At 48.0% G+C, this 21,137-nt stretch overlaps 1 protein-coding gene across 1 annotated transcript in view; it reads left to right on the forward strand.

The window, feature by feature from the left end:
* Positions 1-9,098: 9,098 nt before the first annotated feature.
* The window catches only part of SBNO2 (strawberry notch homolog 2), a 123,966-nt gene continuing 111,927 nt past the window's right edge, over positions 9,099-21,137 (forward strand). The window contains exon 1 of the mRNA XM_069739898.1: positions 9,099-9,329. The gene's annotated coding sequence lies outside the window, so the exon portion shown is untranslated. The remainder of the gene's footprint in view (positions 9,330-21,137) is intronic.

Genomic DNA, 21,137 nt, shown 5'->3' on the forward strand with positions numbered 1-21,137 from the left:
TCCACTCCAGGACAATCCGAAACACTGACCATTCAGTCCATAGCCTCAGCAGTTGCTTTCAGGAAGCCAGACCATCCCAGGACATTCGAACACACAGGCTATTCCAGGCCTCACACTCTGAACCTTCCAGGTCCATACACTCTCAACCATGTGACCCAAACCCTGGTCACATTATGTAGCTGTAACCAGGGCCGTATTTGCCACTAGGCACTCGAGGGCACGTACCTAGGGCGGCGACTATGCGGGGGGTTGGCACCAGAGCAAAGGTTTTTTTTTTTTTTTTTTAGGTCCAGGCCGGCGGGGTCACCCTGTCCCTAATAATATCCCCCCGTGGTCACCCGCGGTTGCCTGCGGTCGCCCGCCCCTGCCCCGACATCATACAGTGTGGACTGGTGAGTCATCATCATACATACTCACCTAGCTAGCTCCAGTGATGCCTGGTCTGGTCGGCCGGCGGCAGCTCGTCCTGCGTGAATGCGGTCAGGTGGTACCGCTGCTAATTAAGTTCATGAATATGCGCATATTCATGAACTTAATGAGCGGTACCACCTGACAGCTCACGCAGGAGAACAAGGGTGCTACGCCGCCGCCGGGACAGAGGTGGATTACGCGCGGTGTGGAAAGGAGTCGGACGGACCGACGGTGACTCGGTGAGTATGAATGTCTGATGTCATGATGTGACAGCCAGGGTGGGAGGACGGCGGGGGGAGGACCGTGGATGGGGAGCGGAGCAGCGAGCCGAGCCATGATAGGATGGGACTGGAGCGCGGAGTGGCGGGGTCGGGGAGCCTCAGCCGATGAGCTACCCATGAATGATGGTGACGCTGATGCGGCGCCCATGCATGGAGGATGGACCCTGGGGGCGGCTGGCCAGGGGGGAGAGGAGGGCGGCGATGAGCCATGCGTACAGAAGGGAGGGGGGGATGGGAGATGAGCCAGAGCCACCCCTGCATACAGGGAGGCCTGGGAGGGGGACAAAACATGAGCCACGCATGGGGGGGATGGGAGATGAGCCAGAGCCACCCCTGCATACAGGGAGGCCTGGGAGGGGGACAACACATGAGCCACGCATGGGGGGGATGGGAGATGAGCCAGAGCCACCCCTGCATACAGGGAGGGGGGACATGAGCCACGCATAGGGGGGGATGGGAGATGAGCCAGAGCCACCCCTGCATACAGGGAGGGGGACAACATGAGCCACGCATACAGGGGGGGAGATGAGCCATGCATACAGGAGGGGGGAGAGATGAGCCATGCATGATGGGAGCGGGAAGCCGATGAGCCATGCATGTGGGGGGGATGAGCCATGCATACAGGATGGGAGGGGGGTGGGCCATTAACCATTATGCGTGGAGCATCATATGTGGCCATTATACAGTATGGAGCATCATGTAGAACCATTATACAGTATGGAGCATCATGTGTGGCCATTATACAGTATGGAGCATCATGTGTGGCCATTATACAGTATGGAGCATCATGTGTGGCCATTATACAGTATGGAGCATCATGTGTGGCCATTATACAGTATGGAGCATCATGTGTGGCCATTATACAGTATGGAGCATTATGTGTGGTCATTATACAGTATGGAGCACTGTGTGGCCATTATACAGTATGGAGCATCATGTGTGGCCATTATAAAGTATGGAGCATCGTGTGTGGCCATTATGCAGCATTGAGCATCATGTGTGGCAATTATACAGTATTGAGCATCATGTGTGGTCATTATACAGTATTGAGCATCATGTGGGGTCATTATACAGTATGGAGCATCATGTGTGGCCATTATACAGTATGGAGCATCATGTGTGGTCATTATACAGTATGGAGCACTGTGTGGCCATTATACAGTATGGAGCATTGTGTGGCCATATTTTTTTTTGGTTATAATTATTGTATAGGAAACAGTGTGATCAGCAGTGCTAAATGGGTGTGGTTGGACTTGGATATGGGTGTGACTAGTTGTAAAATGGGTGTGGTCAGAGGCGTGGCCTAAAATTTGTCGCGGCGCACGTACCAACCTTTATACCTCTTTCCCTTCAAGAGTTGGGAGGTATGGTACCGCATTTGCCAGATCACAGCAAGTGCCGCAAATCCCATAGGGAATGAATGAGGCCGAACGCAGTGTTGCCATAAGTGATCCGTTACACAGCAGATGCAAAAAAACTGCCCGATCTGCTGCAAAAGGCAACTTTCACAACAGCCATTCTTGCCAAAGTCACTGCCGATAGTGTCATACTCACCAAGGGGGGAGGCAGCACTAAACGTGCCTAGGGCAGCAGAAACTCTAAATACGGCCCTGGCTGTAACCACTCCCATAGGTGGGGTGTGTGTGTGTGTGTGTGTGTGTGTGTATGTGTGTGTGTGGCTAGTTCAACCCACCCAGCTCTTTAAACTAGCCCTATAAGCCTCCCATTATAACTATACAAATATTTGTGGGACTACAGGTCCCAGAACAACAATACTACAGGCTTACAAGCCAGAGCACCTCTGCGACTCATATTGCCCATTTACAAAAATGCCAGTCCCTAATTCACCATAATTATGCCTCCAAAGCGCATCCTGAAGTGCACACACAGCGCCCCCTGGCTGTAATATGGGTCACTGCACCACAATCGCCACATACAGACTGTATCTTTTTGTGCACTGGTGTACCAAACGGCCAATCCCTGATTGTAGGCTGGCTGTCTCATCGGTATTACTGCACCTGTGTAGCCGCCATCTTTAATTGGGTCCACTGCGCCCTGTTAGGGCATATCTCTAATCCCCCAAGTACTTCTGATGGTGGAGATGCCAGGGCCACGTACCTTGCCTTAGCTCCTTAATTTGCCCTTAATCCCAAAGGGGTATAATTTCCAAAATGGGGTCACATGAGGGGGGATTCTGCTCTTCTAGCACCAAGGGGCTCTGTATAAGGAGTCTGCAAACAATTCTAGGAAAATCTGCACTCCAGGAGAAAAATAGTACTGTAGTAATGTACAGCCACATATGGGGTATTTCTACATTCAGCCTAAATTGTGAGACAAATTTTGGTGAAATTTTTACCCGTTTCCCAGTGTGAAAAAGTAAAATCTAGGGCTAAAACTAAATTTTGGTGCTAAATATGTAATTATTTTTTCTTCACTGCCCAATACTATAAAATTCTGTAACCCACCTGTGGTGCCAATATGATCACTGTACCCCTAGATGAATTGAGAGGTTTCGTTTGTAAAATGAGGTCATGTCATGATTCTGTTGTCGGATGTCTGGAGACTAGAGTCTTCTTCCCTGTCCCTGTCCCACCCTAGCTTGCCCTGTTCCTTAGATTACTTCTGATAGTGAAAATGCTGCCAAGTATCTTGTCTTAGCTCCTGAATCTGCCCTCAGTCTATACCTTCCCTCACCCAGAGACAAAGGGAGTAGTAGAGTACTGTACAACAACCAGACTAACAAGGTAATATAAATAGGGGTAACGAAAAATACCAAACATACACACATACAACATAGGAATGCACAGGAGAGTGAAGGAAGGGGTTAAACTAAAGTAGAAGAAAGGGAATTATAACACACTCAAAAAGTAGCAACAGTCGCAGATAAACCCACCAAAAAAAAGCTTTCTCCTCTAATAACCAACAACCTCCGGCCATGCAGCATAAGCTTGTTCTGACAATGAGTGCTAGCTAGGGCCTAGTTTATATAGGATATTGAAGTGGCTAACAGTGCACAGCTGAGAGCCTTAGCTCCAGAAGCTCCCAACAGAGCAGATTAACCCCTGCATTGCCCAAAGAAATTTACATAGTTTAATAAGGTGAAGTGCTTCCAATCCGTGCAGGAGTAGTATCAGACGCTGTGGTCTTCTGGCTCCTCTCTGTCCCGGTAAACCCGTGACAGATCACTTATGGGGAGTTCTGCTGTTCTGGCACCTCAGGGGCTCTGCGAATGTGACATGGCACCCTCAAACCAGTCCAGCAAAATTTGAACTCCAGTGTGGTGCTCTTTGCCTTTTGACCTTTGTACTGTGCCTCAAAAGTAGTTTTCAGATATACCGTACTTTGGCACACTCGTAGGGGTCTGATGCAAAAAGTGTTTATTATATACATACAGTATTTACATGAATCGTGTAAATACTGTATGTATATAATAAACACTTTTTGCATCAGACCCCTACGAGTGTGCCAAAGTATATCCTATACTATAATTCAAGGTCTGGGCACCTACTTGTCGGGCACCTCCAGCTCCAGGCTGTGCTTTTCATCTACTTTACCCCACCTCAAAAGTAGTTTTCGTACACATATGGGTATCGGTGTAATCAGGAGAAAATGCACAACAAATTTTGGGGTCCATTTTCTTCTGCTATCCATGTGAAAATGAAAAAAAATGGGGCTAAAACAACACTTTTGTGCGAAAAATATGTTTCTAATTTTCACAGCTCAACGTTGTAAAATTATTTGAAGCAACTGTGGGTTCAAAGTGCTCATCACATATCTAGATACATTTCTGGAGGGGTCTAGTTTACAACATGGGGTCACTTGTAGGTGTTTTCCACTGTTTAGGCACATCAGGAGCTCTCCAGATGCAACATGACACCCGCAGACCAGTCCATGAAAGTCTGCATTCGAAAACATCACTGCTTCCTTTCTGAGCCCTGCTGTGAGCCCAAACAGTAGTTTTCCCTCACATATGGGGTGTAAGCATACTCAGGAGAAATTGCACAACAGATTTTGGAATCCAGTTTGTCTTGTTACCCTTGTGAAATTAATAAATTTATGGCTAAAAACATTGTTGTGGTAAAAATGTGATTTGATTTATTTTCATGGCTCTATTTATAAACTTCTAAACTTCTAGTACATTGCCTGAGGGTTCCAGTTTCCAAAATATGGTCACTTGTGAGGGGTTTCCACTGTTTTGACACATCAGGGGATTTACAAACATGACATGGTGTCCGCTAATGATCCAAGCCAGTTTTGACCTCCAAAATTCAAATGGTGCTCTTTCCCTTCTGAGCCGTACTGTGCGCCCAAGAAGTAATTTCCCCCCCACATATGGGGTATCAGCGTACATAGGAGAAATTGCAGAACAAGGTAGGGGTCCATTTTCTCCTGTTACTCTTGTGAAAATAAAAAAAATGGGGCTAAAAAAACATTTTTGTGGGAAAATTTGATTTTTTTTATGTTCACAGCTCAATTATATAAAATTCTGTGTAGCACCTGGGGGATCAAGGTGGTCACCACCAGGACTGCCACAAGGAATTTCGATGACCCATATTGGAAAACTTTTCAGGGCCCCCCTGACACTCTGCCTAGGCTCAGCCCCAGCCCTGCCTCCATCCCTCGAACTGTCCACAGCCCCACCTCTCTCTCTCTTGGAAAAACTCTGTTTCTCACCAATCACGCATTAACAGTTCCCATCACCAGATCACACATATAGCGAGCAGCTTTTGTTTTGGCCAAAAGATTTTTTAAGCTGACACCATGACAAGGTAGACTCTTTTGGCCGAGCACTTGTCTACTCTATCCTATTTGTTAAAATATCCAATACAATTTTCGTATATATTTTTATCTATTTTTCAATTTTTAAAATGACCAATAATATCACATACAAAGGACAAATATCAGTGCACCATGACCAGACACCATATTACCACATAGTGAACAAATACCGCCACACCATGTCCAGACCACATATACATATTACCACCATAGTGACTGAATAATCTCACATACAAGGAGCAAATAACACCAAACCATGTCCAGACCACATATTACCACCACATTGTGATCAAATAATAGCATATTTAAGGAACAAATACCACCACACCATGACCAGACCACATATTACCACCACATAGTGACCAAATAACATCACATACAAGGAACAAATACCGCCATACCATGGCCGGACAACATATTGCCACCACATAGTGACTGAATACTACAATACTGATCATTAATAAAAAAAATACTAATATCACCATAAGTGCCATTATACTCAGGAGATCTGTACTTAGTATGCAATGTCTGTGTACAAGTAATACAGTGATCACTGGTGACATTGCTCACAGGACCGCTGTATATAGTATACAGTGTATAGTGTCAGTGTACAGGTAACACACTGACTCACCAGTGACGTCTCTAGGTGAAGTCCTTCATCTTTGCTGTTCATCTTCATCCAGTACAGACCGCCATCACTTCTTCCAGCCAGGGCTCGTCTCAGCAGGAAATAACACAGTTATCTAGAGCACAGCTTGCAGAACACATTACTTAATTTTTTCCCAACTTCTACACTACACCAGATGGAGAAAAAAAGGTGACATAGTGTCGCTCTGCACAGTAACAGGACCGCCCCCCCCATTTAAAACAGTATCCTCAAAATATAAAATAAATACATGACTGTAGTAATAATATCCCTTAATTAGCCCCTATGGTAATAATATCCCCCATCTTGGCCCCCGTGTGTCTCATTCCTGGCTTCAGCCATATGTTCTCCCAACCTGGCCTCATATTTTCTCCCATCCTGGCCTCATCAGTATCCATTCTGCTCCCATGTGATGTCCCGTGATCCTGCCCCATCTGTCTCCATCCTGCACCATGTGGCTCCATCCTGCCCCATGATCCTGAACCATGTGTCTCCATACTGCCCCATGATCCTGCCCTATCTGTCTCCATCCTGCCCCATGTGTCTCCATCCTGCACCATGTGTCTCCATCCTGCCCCATGTGTCTCCATCCTGCCCCGTGTCTACATTCTTGCCCCGTGTCTCCATTATGGTCCCTGTGTCTCCACTATTGCCCCCTGTGTCTCCATTCTTCCCCATCTCCATTCTTACCTGTGTCTCCCATTCTTCCCCGTGTCTTGCCCCCTGTGTTTCTATTCTTGCCCCATGTCTCCATTCTTGCCCCGTGTCTCCATTCTTGTCCCCTGTGTTTCCATTATTCCCTGTCTCCATTCTTTCCCCGTGTATCCATTCTTGCCCCTTGTGTCTCCATTCTTCCCCGTGTCTCCCATTCCTCCCCGTCTCACATACTTCCTCCTGTGTCTCCCATTCTCCCCGTGTCTCCATTCTTCCCTGTGTCTTCATTTCCCCCCCGTCTCTCCCATTCTTGCCCCGTGTCTCCATTCTTCCCCGTCTCCTTTCTTGCCCCCTGTCTGTGTCTCCATTGTTCTGTCTCCCATTCTTCCCCGTGTCTCCATTTTTGCCCCGTCTTCATTCTTCCCCATGTCTCCTATTCTTGCCCCGTGTCTCCATTCTTCCCTGTGTTTCCATTCCTGCCCCGTGTCTCCATTCTTGCCCCGTGTCTCCATTATTGCCCCGTGTCTCCATTCCTTCTCCGTTTCCATTCCTGCCCTGCCCCATGTCTCCATTCTTGCCCCTTGTGTCTCCATTGCCGTGCTTCCATTCCTGCCCCATGTCTCCATTCTTGCCCCTTGTGTCTCCATTCTTGCCCCGTGTCTCCATTATTGCCCCGTGTCTCCATTCCTGCTCCGTTTCCATTCCTGCCTCATGTCTCCATTCTTGCCCCTTGTGTCTCCATTCTTGCCCCGTGTCTCCATTATTGCCCCGTGTCTCCATTCCTGCTCCGTTTCCATTCCTGCCCCATGTCTCCATTCTTGCCCCTTGTGTGTCGATTGCCGTGCTTCCATTCCTGCACCTTGTCTCCATTCTTGCCCCATGTCTCCATTCTTGTCCACTGTGTCTCCATTCTTGCTCCCTCTGTCTCCATTCTTATCTTGTCTCCATTCTTTCCCCTGTGTCTCCCATCCTGCCCCCATGTGTCCCATCCTTCCGCTTTCAATAAAAATGAAAAAAAACTTACTTCTTACCTTGCCGCGCTCCTGCGGCGAGGTTGCCTCCATGCAGTTCCAGCGCACACTCATCTGCGAATGACAATGACGTCATACGTCGGCGACCTGAGCGCTGAAGTCATCTGCCAGCCTCCGACAGAGTTTAACTTAACTCTGGTCATCGAGCCCCATATGCCAGTATGGGCAGTAATGCCCTGATGGCGGCCCTGGTCACAACACATATAGAAAAGTTCCTGAGGGGTCTAGTTTCCAAAATGGTGTCAATGGTGGGGGATTATCACTGTTTAGGCACATCAGGGGCTCTCTAAACGTGACATGGCGTTTGCTAATTATTCCAGCAAATTTTGGATTCAAAATGTCAAATAGCGCTCCTTCACTTATGACCCCTGCCGTGCGCCCAAACAGTGGTTTTCCCCCACATATGTGGTATCAGCATACTCAGGACAAGTTGCACAACAAATTGTATTTATCCATTTTCTCCTTTTACCCTCGTGAAAATAGAAATGAAATGTTCATTTTTCCCTTCCACATTGCATTAATTCCTGTGAAGCACCTGTAGGGTTAATACACTTCTTGAATGTGGTTTTGTCATTTTTGGGCATCTTATGTCATATAGACCCCTCAAAGTGCCTTCAAATGTGATGTGTTGCCTAAAAAATGGGTGTTGTAAATTTTGTTGGAAAAATGAGAAATCACTGGGCAACATTAATTCTACTTCCTAACAAAAAAAAAAAGTTTCTGAAATGATACAGATGTAGACAGGTGGGAAATGTGATTTAGGGACTGTTTTGTGTGACACATTTCTGTGATTTAAGGGTGTAAGAACTAAATGTTTGAAAATTACAAATTTTTTTTGCCAAATTTCCTTTTTTTTTTCACAACCACACACGTCACATTGAAATGTTACTATTATCATGAAGTACAATATGACATGAGAAAACAATCACTGGGATCCGGTGAAGCGTTCCAGAGTTATGGCCTCATAAAGGGACAGTGGTCAGAATTGTAAAATGCAGACTGGCCATGAAGGAGAAAAGTGGCTTAATGACTTTCCACCAGAATGCCAGGCACTTATTGATGAGGTGTGCCCACACTCCGTGTGATTGCCAGTCACCCCGGGGGCCCAGGCTGCAGCCAGGCCGCCCTCACAAGGGGCACAGCACCGTGACAAACATGGCGCACGGCTTAAGTGAATTGCGCAAGGGACGTGGCGCAATCGCACTGACAATTACGCACGGTAACGTCAGTAGTGAGGAACTTCTCGTTGCCATGGTGATTAGCGTCACGCCCAATGATGTCAAAGACCGGAAGTTCGTGTAAAGTAAAGATGGCTGCAGGAAGCAGGAAGTGAAGAGCGGAAACCTCTGCTATACGGGCTCCTGTAACCGGAAGCATTAACGGGGGGAGAAAAAAGTTGTAAACAAAGCGCCGGGAGCGAGGATTCCGTGTGGGGACCAGTCTGTCAGGCAGCAGCCAGCTGGTGGCTTCGGTGTTCGGGATCAGTGTGGAGTGAGGACCCACGGGAGACGTCCCGGAAGTAGAGTGGTGAGCGCTGGGGCTAGGAGCGTCGTGTACACTTACCGCAGCCTGGTCGGTTCTTTATGTGGTGGGGAACTAGCAGTCCCAGCAAGTAGGGATATGCAGGCAGTCGTGCTGTATGTACTGTATCGTGATGTAGGTGGGCACCTCGAGGCTTCCCATTGTTTCCCCACCGCACACCGCTGCCAGTCGTGTGCCCGCTGCCAGTCGTGTGCCCGCCGTCGGGCTGCCAGTCGTGTGCCCGCTGCCAGTCGTGTGCCCGCTGCCAGTCGTGTGCCCGCTGCCAGTCGTGTGGCCGCTGCCAGTCGTGTGCCCGCTGCCAGTCGTGTGCCCGCTGCCAGTCGTGTGCCCGCTGCCAGTCGTGTGCCCGCTGCCAGTCGTGTGCCCGCTGCCAGTCGTGTGCCCGCTGCCAGTCGTGTGCCCGCTGCCAGTCGTGTGCCCGCTGCCAGTCGTGTGCCCGCTGCCAGTCGTGTGCCCGCTGCCAGTCGTGTGCCCGCTGCCAGTCGTGTGCCCGCTGCCAGTCGTGTGCCCGCTGCCAGTCGTGTGCCCGCCGTCGGGCTGCCAGTCGTGTGCCCGCCGTCCCGCTGCCAGTCGTGTGCCCGCCGTCCCGCTGCCAGTCGTGTGCCCGCTGCCAGTCGTGTGCCCGCCGTCCCGCTGCCAGTCGTGTGCCCGCTGCCAGTCGTGTGCCCGCCGTCCCGCTGTCAGTCGTGTGCCCGCTGCCAGTCGTGTGCCCGCCGTCCCGCTGCCAGTCGTGTCCCCGCCGTCCCGCTGCCAGTCGTGTGCCCGCTGCCAGTCGTGTGCCCGCCGTCCCGCTGCCAGTCGTGTGCCCGCTGCCAGTCGTGTGCCCGCCGTCCCGCTGCCAATCGTGTGCCCGCTGCCAGTCGTGTGCCCGCCGTCCCGCTGCCAGTCGTGTGCCCGCTGCCAGTCGTGTGCCCGCCGTCCCGCTGCCAGTCGTGTGCCCGCTGCCAGTCGTGTGCCCGCCGTCCCGCTGCCAGTCGTGTGCCCGCTGCCAGTCGTGTGCCCGCCGTCCCGCTGTCAGTCGTGTGCCCGCTGCCAGTCGTGTGCCCGCCGTCCCGCTGCCAGTCGTGTGCCTGCTGCCAGTCGTGTGCCCGCCGTCCCGCTGCCAGTCGTGTGCCCGCCGTCCCGCTGCCAGTCGTGTGCCCGCTGCCAGTCGTGTGCCCGCCGTCCCGCCCCATGTCGTCTGCCCGCTGCCAGTTGTGTGCCCGCCGTCCCGCTGCGTCGTGTGCTTGCAGCCAGTCGTGTGCCCGCCGTCCCGCTGCCAGTCGTGTGCCCGCCGTCCCGCTGCCAGTCGTGTGCTTGCAGCCAGTCGTGTGCCCGCCGTCGCGCAGCCAGTCGTGTGCCCGCTGCCAGTCACGTGCCCGCCGTCCCGCTGCCAGTCGCAGTGCTTGCAGCCAGTCGTGTGCCCACCGTCCCACTGCCAGTCGTGTGCCCGCTGTCCCACGGCAGCACAGGGATTTTGTGGGTGTTACTTATTTTGTCTTCCATCACAACCCATGCACCGGTGTCTTCTGTTTTCCTGGATAAGATGATACATGAGTTAGAGACACACAGCCAGATGCCATACAGACGACATGGGGTTACACAGGGGATTTCCTTCTGTTTCGCTGTCACAACACAGGCACGGGTCCCCGATCTCAGGGATGTGATCCCTGTCAGCGCAGTGTTAGTGTCCTGGCTCCTGTACGCTCTCCGCTTCTGCCTGCGGCATCTGTTTTGATCCTCTTTGTGCAGCCATTAGAAAATAGAGCAGAAAAGCCCCTGGAATGGAGGCAGACACAGTAAAACGAAGCGGTCGCATGGTGATACCTGTGCCAGGACAATACAGGTCCTTCTGTTTCTGCTCCTTGCATGGATAGCGATAGCACTTGCGGGGTCTGAGCCTTGTACCTGTCAGTCTTTATATGATGTCCGTCTGGTACATAAATGCAGATAAAGCAGTGTCCCCTCTTCTGCTTTTGGTTGTGGTGTCTCCTCTAAAAGAAGAAGGGAGTGTAGAGAGGAACCTGGGGCCCGATGTGGTACAGCAGCCAGGGGGTTGTGCTGCTGCTTCTGTCTGAGCCAGCTATCTCCTTATTTGTCATGGAAGTTTATGAAAACAAATAAAAGGACATCTTTTTTTCAGGGTTGGTCATTCTTTCCTCTGTAACTCCGTTGGGGATGTATGTAAAAATCGACCACAGAGCGTTTCCATTCTGGTTATTGACAATGGGCTCTGAAAGAAGGACAGTGTGAGACTGTGTAGTCTCCCCATTGACAAGGGGAATGGTTATGCTCCATTATCAATGTATTCATATATTTCCAGGAAGAATTACAGAGGAAAGGAACAATGAAAAGTCCTAAGAAAATATCCTAAGAAAATATTTTTCCAGGGTTGCAAAATTATAAGGGAATCCATGTTGTCAGGGATATAAATTTGTCAGGACTTTTTTGTAATTCCACAAATTCCTGATATCACAGTCCGGGAAGGTCACGAGTGCCACCCGCTGTGATCTCTGGAGCGAACCGCTCTCTGCTGCCCCCTTTGTCCGGACAATTACACAATTAACCGACGATCAACGGAGAAGGAAGCAACCTGTTCGCACCACTAGGCCGGCTACCGGAAAACTAACGGTGAGCGTATGGCATATACACCTCCGGATTCCAACACATGGAATATGGGTATACACCCCAGTACGATCACCGCTAACTCTCCAGTGACCCCAGACTACTCGCTGCCACCACTAACCTGTCTCGGTCAATTAGACGCCGTACGGTAGCTTCTGCCTTCGAGGCGTAGTTTACAGAACAGAAGGAACACAGCTATTAAATGTTATGTTTAACCCAAAGGGAGCCAGCGTTTATGAAAAATATTCAAAAGATTTTACAAGGGGGACAAAAAAATACAGCATAAACAGGTACAGAAAATAAAAGTGATCAACAGGAGAACTTACTACACTGATCGCAGAGACGATTCAGTTTAGCCAAAGGAGAGCGTCTCTTTCTTTCTCTCTCTCTCTCTCTGACATGTCAGAAGAGCGGACCCCTCCTCTTTAATGGCAATCTTTATCAGGGACGGGCGTCTTTACCTTGGGGCATGTAACATGCTGTAAGGCAGACCCCCCTGCTGTAGAGCATCACTGTATATGCAATGTAAGCACTTCCCAGAACATTCAGTCAGTATGTGCTGGATCTTGTTAGACTCCACATCTGTCACATGGCTGCTGGGACCAATAGGACAGTGGCGCTGCCTCTCGCTCTGTATGAACCGCATGCACTGAGCACTCTGCTCCACAATGACACCCTATGGCCGCCAGACGTGATGAAACATGTGAGTTAGACATTGGCTGCTATGTTATAGGTCCTTATCTTTAGTTGATAGTGGAACTTTTTACCATCAAAATATCAGTCATGTTGAAGTCCCACAGGCCTAATCTCTCCTTTACCTCATGAGGGGAGAGTCGGTTGATATCCAGACACATTAGTTAGACAGGTATATAGAAGGATAAATGGAGGCCTGCACGTGATGCACAAATCCCGGCTAGGTGGGGCACTGGTATACTGTTTACTGCAGCCGTCTTACTTTCTGTTTCTGTTCTTTATATGTGACCAAACATGTTGGTGGCAGATAACTTGCTTCCGCACCTCATAGATATGTTTTGTATTTTTAGGCTATGTGCACATGTTGCAGATTTGCCTGTGGAATTTCCTTGGCAGAAAACACAGGTCAGAATCTGCACCTTTTTTTAGTATGTGCACACGTTGAAGATTTTTGTGCGTTTTCTTCTTCTCCCCTCCCCCTGCAGATTTCTATTATGGAATGGGTGCAGAAACGCAGAAGATCTGCAAAAAGAACTGACATGGTCCTTTTTTTGAATCTGCTGCGTTTTCTATGCAGATTTTTTCGCACCATTAGCACAGCATTTTTTTGCCATTGATTTACATTGTACTGTAAATCACTTGCAGATCTGCAGCGTTTCTGTGCGGAAAAAAAAAGCTGCAGATCTGCAGGAAATCTGCAACATGTGCACATACCCTTATATGCTACTATTGTTGTACGGCCATGGAGATGTCAATTTTAGGGTTTCTACTCACACATTGCATGTTCAGTCTCTAAAATGGGAAATCTTCCAGTGTATAAGGTGAGCATGTGAAGGATACTGTATTCCCTACTCCCACAGTGCCTCCATAAAAGGGATGTGTGGATGGCATATCAGCACTGTTTAACCCCTTCCCGACCTGTGACACCACGTAGGCGTCATGAAAGTCTATGCCAATCCGACCTGTGACGCCTATGTGGCGTCATGGAGGGATCGCGTCCCTGCAGGTCGGGTGAAAAAGTTAACTCCAATTTCACCTGATCTGCAGGGACAGGGGGAGTGGTACTTCAGTCCAGGGGGGGTGGCTTCACACCCCGCCCCTCCCCCCCCCCCCCCGTGGCTACGATCGCTCTGATTGGCTGTTGAAAGTGAAACTGCCAATCAGAGCGATATGTAATATTTCACATATGAAAACTGGTGAAATATTACAATCCAGCCATGGCCGATGCTGCAATATCATCGGCCATGGCTGGAAACCCTGATCTGCCCTCCCCCACCGCCACCGATCTCCCCAGTCCTCCGTCCTGTGCTCCGCTCACCTCCGTCGTCCTGTCCGCACCCCCGTTGTCCTGTCCGCTCCCCCCGTGCTCTGATTTCCCCCCCCCCCGTGCTCCGATCTCATCCTCCTCATACTTACCGAGCCTCCCGCTGTCCGTCCATCTTCTCCATGTTCGTCGCCATCTTTCAGGCCGGCAGATTCGTTCCAGGTATATTTTGATCACTGTGATAGGTTTTATCACAGTGATCAAAATAAAAAAAAATAGTAAATGACCACCCCCCCTTTATCACCCCCATAGGTAGGGACAAAAATAAAATTAAGAAAATATTTTTTTTTTCCGCTAGGGGGGGTTAGGGTTAGAATTAGGCTATGTGCGCACGGTGCGGATTTGGCTGCGGATCCGCAGCGTATTGTCCGCTGCGGATTCGTAGCAGTTTTCCATCAGGTTTACAGTACCATGTAAACCTATGGAAAACCAAATCCACTGTGCCCATGGTCCGGAAAATACCGCGCAGAAACGCTGCGTTGTATTTTCAGCAGCATGTCAATTCTTTGTGCGGATTCCGCAGCGTTTTACACCTGTTCCTCAATAGGAATCCGCAGGTGAAATCCGTACAAAAAACCACTGGAAATCCGCAGGTAAAACGCAGTGCCTTTTACCTTCGGATTTTTCAAAAATCGTGCAGAAAAATCTCACACGAATCCGCAACGTGGGCACATAGCCTTAGGGCTAGGGTTGGAATTAGGGCTAGGGTTGGAAATAGGGTTAAGATTATGCTTGTGGTTAGAGTTATGGTTAGGGGTGTGTTGGGGTTGAAGTTGTGGTTAGGGTTGGGATTAGGGTTGGGGTTGGGGTTAGGGTTGGGATTAGGGTTAGGGTTGGGATTAGGTTTAGGGTTGGGATTAGGGTTAGGGTTGGGATTAGGGTTAGGATTGGGATTAGGGTTAGGGTTGGGATTAGGGTTAGGGTTGGGATTAGGGTTAGGGTTGGGATTAGGGTTAGGGTTGGGATTAGGGTTAGGGTTGGGATTAGGGTTAGGGTTGGGATTGTGGTTAGGGGTGTGTTGGGGTTAGGGTTGTGATTAGGGTTATGGCTACAGTTGGGATTAGAGTTAGGGGTGTGGGGGGTTAGTGTTGGAGGTAGAATTGAGGGGTTACCACTGTTTAGGCACATCAGGGGTCTCCAAACGCAACATGGCGCCACCATTGATTCCAGCCAATCTTGCGTTCAAAAGGTCAAATGGTGCTCCCTCCCTTCCAAGCCCTGACATGCGCCCAAACAGTGTTTTACCCCCACATATGGGGTACCAGCATACTCAGGACAAAATGGGCAACAACTATTGTGGTCCAATTTCTCCTGTTACCCTTGCGAAAATAAAAAATTGCTTGCTAAAACATAATTTTTGAGGAAAGAAAACATATTTATTATTTTCACGGCTCTGCGTTATAAACTTCTGTGAAGCACTTGGGGGTTCAAAGTGCTCACCACACATCTAGATAAGTTCCTTGGGGGGTTCGTTTCCAAAATGGGGTCACTTTTCTACTGTTTAGGCACATCAGGGGCTCTGCAAACGCAACGTGACGACCGCAGACCATTCCATCAAAGTCTGCATTTCAAAAGTCACTATTTCCCTTCTGAGCCCCGACGTGTGCCCAAACAGTGGTTCCCCCCCACATATGGGGCATCAGCGTACTCAGGACAAACTGGACAACAACTTTTAGGGTCCAATTTCTCCTGTTACTCTTGTGAAATTAAAAAATTGCAGGCTAAAAAATAATTTTTGAGGAAAGAAAAATGATTTTTTATTTTCACGGCTCTGCGTTATAAACTTCTGTGACGCACTTGGGGGTTTAAAGTAGTCACCGCACATCTAGATTAGTTCCATGGGAGGTCTAGTTTCCAAAATGGGGTCACTTGTGGGGGAGCTCCAATGTTTAAGCACACGGGGGCTCTCCAAACGCGACATGGTGTCCGCTAAAGATTGGAGCCAATTTTTCATTGAAAAAGTCAAATGGCGCTCCTTCCCTTCGGAGCCCTGTCGTGCACCCAAACAGTGGTTCCCCCCCACATATGGGGTATCAGCGTACTCAGGACAAATTGTACAATAACGTTTGGGGTCCAATTTCTCTTTTTACCCTTGGGGAAATAAAAACATTGTTGCTAAAACATCATTTTTGTGACTAAAAAGTTAAATGTTCATTTTTTCCTTCCATGTTGCTTCTGCTGCTGTGAAGTACCTGAAGGGTTAATAAACTTTTTGAATGTGGTTTTGTGCACCTTGAGGGGTGCAGTTTTTAGAATGGTGTCACTTTTGGGTATTTTCAGCCATACAGACCCCTCAAACTGACTTCAAATGTGAGGTGGTGTCTAATAAAAAAAAATGGTTTTGTAAATTTCGTTGTAAAAATGAGAAATTGCTGGTCAAATTTTAACCCTTATAACTTCCTAACAAAAAAATGTTGTTTCCAAAATTGTGCTGATGTAAAGTAGACATGTGGGAAATGTTATTTATTAACTATTTTGTGTCACATAACTCTCTCGTTTAACAGAATAAAAATTCAAAAAAATTAGAAACGGCAGAATTAGTTTTTTTTTTTTTTGGTTGCCGTAACATTGCATTAAAATGCAACAACGGGCAATTAAAAGAACGTATCTGCACCAAAATGGTATAATTAAAAATGTCAGCTAAGCACACAAAAAATAAGCCCTCACCCGACCCGAGATCACAAAAAATTGAAGGCGCTACAGGTATTGGAAAATTGCGCATTTTTTTTTTTAGCAAAGTTTGGAAAATTTTTTACCACTTAGATAAAAAAGAACCTAGACATGTTTGGTGTCTATGAACTCGTAATGACCTGGAGAATCATAAAATCTTAATCTCAGGTCAGTTTTATCATTTAGTGAACCTAGCAAAAAAGCCAAACAAAAACCAGTGTGGGATTGCACTTTTTTTTTCAATTTCACCGCACTTGGATTTTTTTCCCCATTTTCTAGTACATGACATGGTAAACCAAATGGTGTCATACAAAAGATCAACTTGTCCCGCAAAAAATAAGCCCTCACATGGCCATATTGACGGAAAAGTAAAAAAGTTATGGCTCTAAGAAAGAGGGGAGCGAAACAACAAATGCCCCGTGTTATGAAGGGGTTAAGGAATCTTACCTGAGGGCCAGCGGTGGTAGAATGGGTCACAGTAGGCATGGTCCCTTTTTCAGGAAGCCGGTGGCGGCAGAAGTGGGGCAATGCTGCAGTCCCGGGTTATCTCAGCGGTGCGATACTGCGGGTCCAGGGTCAGCGGTGAGGCAGAGCAGCGTGCGTTCCGTGAAGCAGGGTCCCTTCCTCAGGATGCCGGCGGCAGAAATGTGATGCTGCGGCCTGGTGTCCATGGTGAGCTGAGTGCATCATTGGTTTCTCGCTGGCCATTTTCCTGAAGCCGAGGGCCGCCGAGATCTCAATCGTTGCACGCGCAGCCTCCGGTGGCCATTTTCCTGAAGCCGAGGGCAGCCGAGATATCAGTCTGCGCCAGTGCGGTCTCCAGCGGCCATTTTCCTGATGCCCACAGCCTCAGGAAAATGGAGCGCGAGAGGTCCAGCCGAGATCTCAATCCGCGTACGTGCCGCCTCCGGCGGTCCATGGCTTCAGGAAGATGGCCACAGGGAAACCAGTGATGCACTCCTCAGTGCTCACCTCCGACGCTGAGCTTCAGCATCGCCACACTTCTGCCGCCGCAGGTTCCCTGAGGAATGGACGCTGCTACACCACTGCCGCAACCCCCGGTAAGCCTGCGTTCAGACTATAAGACGCAACTCCTATTTTCCTCCCAAATTTTTTGGGGGAAAGGTGCGTCTTATGAGGGCTGTGGAGTCGGTAAGCCACAGTTGCGACTCCGACTCCTGGATTTTATCAGGTTCCGACTCCGGCTCCGACTCCTTCATAAATGGCCAATTCGTAACAATAAATTTACTGTTGTCAAATATTAACATCGTGCTTATTGAGTTTCTCACCATCATATAAGTAATCAGACCACTTAGAGAAAAAACTATATTTATTAGAATACAATTAGAATATAGCAAATAACTTTTATAAACTTTTCTAAACTCTTGTAAGTTAATATGCAATAAACACTGTTATGCAGTTAATAAGAAGAAATCTATACATTTGTCCTCAGAAAAAGTATTGCCTCTGTCAGATCCTCCTTCATGGATGCCCTCAAATCTGATCTACCGTAATTATTTTGAGAGCAGAGAACAACCTCTCTACACTAACTTGGGTTGGTGGCAAAGCAGTATCCACTCGGGCAACATCTCTGACAAGGTCAGGATAAGGAGGAATCGCTTGTTGCACTATTATTTTTGATGAACGGTCAAATTTCTCAATTTCTTTTAGTGCACAAGAAAAATTCTGCTGAAATGTACTGGCTGTGTTCTTTGATTTTCATTTTCACTTTCAGTTTCATACATTGTAAATAGGGGGGTTGGGGCAGCATGAGGTTAACCAAGTATAAGATTAGATAAGGGCAGTGGAGAACAGTGACACACAAGAAGTAAGGGTACCGTCACACTCAGCAACTTTACAACGAGAACGACAACGATCCGTGACGTTGCAGCATCCTGGATAGCGATCTCGTTGTGTTTGACACGCAGCAGCGATCTGGATCCCGCTGTGCCATCGCTGGTCGGAGCTAGAAGTCCAGAACTTTATTTGGTCGTCAGGTCGGCGTGTATCATCATGTTTGACATCAAAAGCAACGATGCCAGCAATGTTTTACATGGAGCGAACAACCAGCGAGAACGATAAGTGAGTTGCCATTACGTCACTGGATCGCTCCTGCATCGGTCTGGTGTTGCTGTGTTTGACGTATCTACAGCGACCTAAACAGCGACGCTGCAGCGATCGGCTCGTTGTCTATATCGCTGCAGCGTCGCTGAGTGTGACGGTACCTTAAGAAATGTCTCTATCTCCAGCAGAACTGCTTATCACTGTTGTTCATAGTTTGATAGAACATATATATTTGAGTAACATTTATAAAATTCATATGAGAGTTCAATTATGAAATATTAATACATATTTTTTTTAAAGCTGGAGTCGGTACATTTCTACCGACTCCGACTCCAACCAAAACTAACTCCGACTCCACGACTCCAACTCCGACTCCACAGCCCTGCGTCTTATAGTCCGAAAAATACAGTAGTGAGTATTTTTAACCCTCAGATGATTCACAAAGTTGTATAACATTGGGCTCAGTAAATTAAATATTACTATTTTTTTCCACTAAAAATGTTGCTTTGAACCCCCAAGTTTGCAATTTTCAAAAGGGGTAATAAGAGATAATGATAATGAACAGTACACATTGTTGTGCAATTTCTCCTGAGTACGTCACCATGAGTGGTCGAAAACTACTTTTGAGGCACAGTGCAAAGCTCAGAAGGGAAGGACTGCCATATTACAGTGCAGATTTTGCTGCACTGGTTTGAGTGTACCATATCCTCATTTTACAAACTACACCTTTTAATGAATTCATCTCGGGGTGCAGTGATCATATTAACACCACAGGTGTGTCACAGAATTTTATACCATTGGGCAGTGAAGATGAAATAATTACATTTTACCACAAAAAAATGTTAGCACAAGAGATTACATTTTCACAAGGGGAAATGGGTAAAAATGGTGCCAAAGTTTGTCACAGAAATTCTGCTGAGAGTAGCAATAATAAATATGCGGCTGTACAGTAGAAGAGCAGCATCTCCCCTCAAGTGACCCCATTTTGGAAATTATACCCCTATGTATCCACAGCTGTAATTTCGATTTTGACTCCATGGGTGATTTCCAGAAACAAGCAGCAGTGGATGTTGCCGAGTGAAAAATGCAAACTGCTGTTGTAGTGACTGGTACATTGTAGTGACCAATACATTATGCCCGCTGAGTGATATGATTCAGGTGAAACCCCCGAGGGACCCAGTCACTATAATGAGGCAGCAGAGCATTGCTACTCTGGCCTCTGTTCAGCGGTGTCCATTTCAGAGGTGCACAAAACTGTGGCGGACTGCACTTTTGTGTATGCCTTAAAAGATGTACACTGCTGGATCACAAGTCCTACGGCGTCCACAGTGCCTCCATCTGCCTCATGGAAACCCTGGTATAAGCTCTCAGCGTAGAGCACAGGTTAAATGTGAGCCGAGGCAGAATGAACAAATCAACAGCAGGTGAAGAATTGGTATTATTTATTTTTCACACAGTTCCTCATGTGGTATAAGTGATTACACGACATTATTCTTTGGGTTGGTGTGATTACAGCAATACTATATATAGTATACACACATACATACATACATACATACATACTGGATGATGGCCCGATTCTAATTCATCGGGTATTCTAGAATATGCATGTCCACATAGTATATTGCCCAGGCACATAGTATATTGCCCGGTGACGTAGTATACAGCACAGAGCCACGTAGTATATCGCACAGCCCACGTAGTATACAGCACAGAGCCACATAGTGTATTGCCCAGCCACATAGTATATTGGCCAGTCACGTAGTATATTGCCCAGCCACGTATGTCACAGGTTAAAAAATAAACATATGCTCACCTTCCGGGGGCCCCTTGTAGTTCGGTCACATGACCGTGACGTCATGGCAGGTCCTTCTTGCGCAGGGCCTGTGATGACGTCGCGGTCACATGACCGTGACGTCATGGCAGGTCCTCCTTGGCACCGGAAGCTGCCTCTTGCAAGGAGCGGTCACCGGAGCGTCGCGAAAGGTGAGTATATAATGATTTTTTATTTTTTTTTAAATTATTTTTAACAGATATTTTTACTATTAACGCTGCATAGGCAGCATCAATAGTAATAACTTGGTCACACAGGGTTAATAGCGTCGGTAACGGAGTGAATTACCCGCGGCATAACGCGGTCCGTTACCGCTGGCATTAACCCTGTGTGAGCGGTGACTGCGGGGAGTATGGAGTGGGCGCTGACTGCAGAGGAGGGACTAATCGGACTGTGGCCGTCGCTGATTGGTCGCGGCAGCCATGACAGGCAGCTGGCGAGACCAATCAGTGACGTGGATTCCATGACCGACAGAGGCCGCGACCAATGAATATCCGTGACAGACAGTAGGATAGACAGGAAGACAGAAGTGACGCTTAGACAATTATATAGTAGATATGTATTTTTTCTGTTTGGCTGCTGTCACACACTAAAAGACGTTTGT

Source organism: Ranitomeya imitator, chromosome 1, assembly GCF_032444005.1.
Source record: "Ranitomeya imitator isolate aRanImi1 chromosome 1, aRanImi1.pri, whole genome shotgun sequence".
Lineage (NCBI taxonomy): Eukaryota > Metazoa > Chordata > Amphibia > Anura > Dendrobatidae > Ranitomeya > Ranitomeya imitator.